Raw genomic sequence first — 5,640 nt, 5'->3', positions numbered from 1 at the left:
TATGGTCAGGTAAAATTAGCTTCACCTTCATATGGAATTTTAACCAAGATATATCACTCTCACTGTTGGCCTGAGAGAGAGAGAGAGAGAGAGAGAGAGAGAGAGAGAGAGAGAGCCGTCATCTATGATTAATGTTTCCAGTGATGAATATATCTTTCCCTCGGGTTGGCAGGTAGTGTGAAGGGGAGGGGAGGAAAGGTGCTTATTAGACAGGAGTAGGTAAGACGAAGAACCGTGTGAAAATAAAAATAAATAAACAGAGGAAATCACGTGTCTTCGCAGTGGCGTAGTTTACTGTATATGGAAGTATTATACAGATGTATGAAATCTCTCTCTCTCTCTCTCTCTCTCTCTCTCTTTCAATAGCTATGATGGAGGCAGGGTGAGGGTGTGTGAATGAGACAGATGGCTGGCGTGGAAGAGACAGGCTGACAGCAGAGGGTAAAGTATGGAAGATAATAGTGCCGCCTCAGGGAAATGAGAGAGAGAGAGAAAGAGAGAGATTACAATGTGAAAGAGTTAGGGTATAAGGAGGGGAAGTAAGGAATAAAGATGAAGGGACGGATGAGGAAGAGAAATTGGAAGAGACTGTAACAGAGGGAGGGATAATAAGGACTGAAGTGACATTACAGGAGAGGAGGAAGAGGAGGTAGAAGGGAGAGGGTAGAGGAGGAAAGGGATGTTTGAATGAAGGTGAAGGTGGAAGGGAGAGGGTGTTGAGAGGAGAGAAATTAAGAAGAAAAGATGAAAGGATGGACGAAGAAGAGGTTGAAGAAAGACGATAGTAAGGGGAAGGTCGTATACCGAGCTATATGTACTGTATATTTGTGTAGTGGTAACCAAAACAGATAAATAATAATAATAATAATGCAGAAAAGTAGTAGTAATAGTAGTAGTATAGTAGTAGTAGTAGTAGTAGTAGATAAAAAATTCACAATTTTTTTTTTTTAAGTTGGCGCTACATTCTTCATAGGCCATTTTTATAACTTGATTAGGGCGCCTGGAGGTTGTCAGAACACATTAAACAGATATGTCTTAGCCAACCTTTTGTACTATGACTCAGTTGTTCATTGCCACCATAGAATTTTTACACACACACACACACACACACACACACACACACACACTTTCCTGATTTCATTATTTTTCAGCTTACAGAATCTTAAGTGGTAAACAAATCTTACTGATATCTAATGACATGAACCCAGCCCAGCCATCCTGTGCCTCCATCTCATTTCTCTGTTCATATCATCATACATCTTTCCTACTCCCTGTTGTCTCTCCTTATCTCCTCAGTATCATCTTTCCTTCTCCCCTGTTACTTTATTTCCTCTTCTTTTTGTTTCTCCGTGTGTCCGATTTTAGGCACAGCATTTTCAGTCCATTCTTGAGGCCCTGCTGTCCACCCACGTGCCACACAGCTTTCCCATGTCACCATCTCGTCACTAATAACCACTGTCCATACTGAAATCCTACCTGGGCCATCTCATTCGGTTCTGGAGTATTGGTATTTATTGGATTTTTTTTTTTCTTTTACATTTGGGTGGATCTTGTCACCATAAAGTCTGCTGAAGCGAAATTCTGATCATGAAGCAACTCTTCGACGCTTTTTCTCCCTTCTTCAACTTCTTCATTCTCCTCTCACCTTCAGCCTCTCTCCCCGTAACGCCATCCCTCCCGCACCGTCTCATATCGCCTACTCTCTCTTATCTTAATGGCTTTCCTCATATCGCCACACCTCCACCTAAATTGCAGGTGAGAAAATAAGTGGCAGTGTAGGTGCTTCCCATAAGGCCACCTACTTACTCTGTTAATATCTTTAATTACAGGTAAATGTGTGTGTGTGTGTGTGTGTGTGTGTGTGTGTGTGTGTGTGTGTGTGTGTGTGTGTGTGTGTGTGTGTGTGTGTGTGTGTGTGTGTGTGTGTTTGTGTTTATTAGTTTGTCTGTTGATATGATTTCCCATCTTTATCATGGTCTGCCAATATATTTGTAAACACTATATATTATCAGTCTCTTGACAAACACCAAGGCCGAAGCAGTGACGAAAGTAATGCCTTCTGATATTCACTGTTCAACATCCCCCTCTCTCCCCTTTCTCAGCGTATCACAGTCTATGGATGCAGTTCTTCAGTCACCAGGTTACCTTTTGCTGTATAGCCAGGTACACTGAACAGCCTTGTGGTAATTATGCTATCACTTATTAAATTTTCCTTTGCTTTTATTAATATTTCCTTTTCTCCTACATAGGTAAGTGCGCTGTCCTAGTTGGCTGAGGTGGGCTGCTGGTGAGTACTGTACTACACAATTACTCGACTTTATGGACGAATATGGTCTCCCTCATATTAACACACAGGGACACCATTATTTGCATCTCCGTGTCGGTTGAGCATTTAACCTTTATTGGCATAGTATTTGTAGTTCAGAATTAGATCATATGGTAGGTGGAAGCGCCTGCCTTCCACTCATTCGATGTAGTGTTGCCGTAAGGTACTTCTACGCTCAGTGACATGCCAGTTGATTTTTTGTAACTCAGGAAACCGTTTACTGCGTTTGGTGGTAACCATATAACTAAATGGTGCCTGGTGAAGTGGGTAGTGGCGCTTCAGTCAGATGGGACCATTAAGGCTTTACAGCCGCGGGTTGGTAGGGATTTATTACGTAATACCACGCAGGGGCGAGCGAGCCTGGTTACCCTCTCCATTAATATCTGAACTGATTAGCCTTGCTCTGGGTTTTTAGGCTTCTGATGGGGCAAAAAATCATCTCTTTAAGGTTTGTACACTTTTCGTGAGACATCCTGTGTACATGCAGACAGTGCGATGGCGGGGGTTATGATTTAATGATTTAATATTAAGGTAGTGAACTTCTCCAGGATAAATCCTTTTATACTTTAGCTTGGCCATCCTTGCCCGAGAATGTGTGTGAAAATGCTTAACGAATTGCATATAATTATACTAATACCAGTGAAAGTTTAATGGCTTAATTGTCATTAATAACTGGTAGTATTTACTGCACTAGTAACTTTTGTAAACTAATATTGTCGTTCACGCAAGTCGTCAGGTTCTTGGTTTCATCCACAACATCCCTTAACAACAAACACCACCGGCAGTCGCCTCTATCACACCACCCATCCCCGCATCACATTGCATCTCACTTCCATCATTATTAACTTGGCCAAGTCCACAACACCCCTGGCCATGTACACAGCACTCCTGGCCATCCCCTCATCACCTCACAGCTCACGTTCCCAGCATCCCTGGCCAGCCCCACCCCGCCGCGCCTCTCACACCAAACTTCAATTAACCAAGTGGCCACATTGTTCGCCTTTATGGCCCGCTGGCGGCAGGAAGCGTGTGTGTGTGTGTGTGTGTGTGTGTGTGTGTGTGTGTGTGTGTGTGTTGAAAGATATAACCACATTCCTGTTTCGTAGAGTTAGTAGTCATGGAAACACGAACTCCGTAAGAAGTGGTGAAGTTTGTGTTTGCGTTACTTCTAATCGCTTCGTATTAGAAACGGGAAGTAGGTGTAGCAACATAGGGGACTTGGCGGATTGTAAGGTAACCCCCCCAGAATTTTAAAGCATACCAGTTTTAATTAAGGGAAATCTTATGGCATTCTTTATTTCTGCAAAACAGAGAGAGAGAGAGAGAGAGAGAGACCGTGGTGGAGGGAGCGAGAGAGGCAGTTAATTTCCTCTGTCTGAGTATCTGACAGGATTCAGGGAAGGTACACAAAGCAGACACGCAAGACGCCAATAGTGCAGTCTGAATTTATAAACACTGAACAGAACTGCATAACCAAAAGTGTATCGGAAAAGTGAACGTTTCGTCAGTAGTTCCTTTACACCCTCTCGAAACCGTGTGAAAACCGAATGAGATCTTATTGGTAATACTTATACTTACTGTAGTTCCTGGATTATCTGAACGTGAACTCAAAGAACTGAGCCTGAAGTTTCCCTCCCCCTCTTACCCGCAGTTCACCAGTATCCTTTCGCGGGAGGTCGTTTGTATGTCCGGCTGTCCGATTATCTTCGTGCCACCACGTGAAGGCGTCCTTTTACAGCACCACATGCATATCATCTGGGTCAAAAATTCTTCATATGAATAACTGAACACAGTGACATCACCATCCCGTCATATCCTCATTGACGTTATTCATGGAGGAATTCAGATTAGAATGCAGAAATAGGTTTTTGGTGTTGGAAACGTTGGAAGAGGGGGAGAGAAGTGTAGATGAGATGTGGGAGGATGTGAACAAAGTTTTGCATGAGACTGCTGAATGTACGATTGGAAGGAGACATAGCTTCAGGAGAAAGAAATGGATATCAGAGGAAACGTGGGATATGATAAAAAAGAGAGGTGAGGCTAAATTGAGGAGTGAGTTGCAATGCGTTGATGAACGAGAGATTGAATTAGCAAGAGCTGCGTACTGGAGTTTGAATTCAGAAGTAAGAAGGTTAGCTAGGAGAGATAAAAGAAGATGTGTGGATGAAAAGGTTGCAGAGACTGAAATCTTAATAAACAAAAATGATGGACAGAGTCAAAGAATAGCATATGAATCGATTAGAGAACTGAGTGGTAATGCAGGTAAACGCAAGGAAATACCAGTTAGAGACAGGGAAGGAAATTTATTGACCAAAGATGGAGATATTAAAAATAGATGGAAAGAGCATTTTGAGACAGTTCTTAATAGACCAATACCACCAGAAGAGGATATACCGTCTGCTCAGGAAGATTTAAATATAGAAACAGGAGAGTTGAGGCTTGCAGAAGTGGAGAAAGCAGTAAAACAGTTAAAGAATAATAAGGCACCAGGGGAGGATGGTTTATTTCCGGAAATGTTTAAAGTGGAGGGGATAGATTAATAATGATCTTGACCAAGCTGTTCAATAAGATATGGGTGACGGGGTTACTACCATCAGTTTGGAAGAATGGTGTAATTGTTAAAGTTCCGAAGAAGGGAGACCTGAGTGAATGTGGTAATTGGAGGGGAATCTCTTTGTCACCGATAGCTTTGAAAGTTTTCAGTAGAGTGTTGTTAAATAGGTTGGAGCCGGTGGTTGAGGGTATTCTGAGGGATGAACAGGCTGGTTTTAGAAAGGGACGTGGTTGCAATGATCAGATCTTTATAGTTAGGCATTTGATGCAGCAAGTTAATGAAATGAGAGTACCGTTAAGTCTTTGTTTTGTTGATTTTGAAAAGGCTTTTGATAGTGTTTCGAGAGAGACTATGGGGAAGATCATGAGACATTATGGAATACCAGAGGAGTTTGTGAGGGTCATTATGAACATGCATGAGGACACATTTTGTAAAGTGATGGTTGATGGTTGTCTTAGTGATTCGTTTGAAGTCAAGTCCGGAGTAATTCAAGGTGGTGTTCTATCGCCTTTACTATTTATATTGGTCATTGATTACATTATGAAACGCGTTGGAACAGAAACCGGTGCAGGTATACTTTGGGAGAGAACAGGAAACTTTTTGGATTTAGATTATGCAGATGATATAGTTTTGATTTGTGATGGGCCAGAAGAGATGCAGAGAGTGTTGGACTGTTTGGTGAGTGAAGGTCGCAAGGTGGGTTTGGTTATTAATTGTGGAAAAACTGAAATAATCAATATGAATATGGAAAATGCGCAGG

The sequence above is a fragment of the Coenobita brevimanus genome, chromosome 54 (assembly GCF_032717465.1).
Source record: "Coenobita brevimanus isolate Jiangsu-jjx chromosome 54, ASM3271746v2, whole genome shotgun sequence".
Taxonomy (NCBI): domain Eukaryota; kingdom Metazoa; phylum Arthropoda; class Malacostraca; order Decapoda; family Coenobitidae; genus Coenobita; species Coenobita brevimanus.
This window is presented reverse-complemented; position numbering follows the sequence as displayed.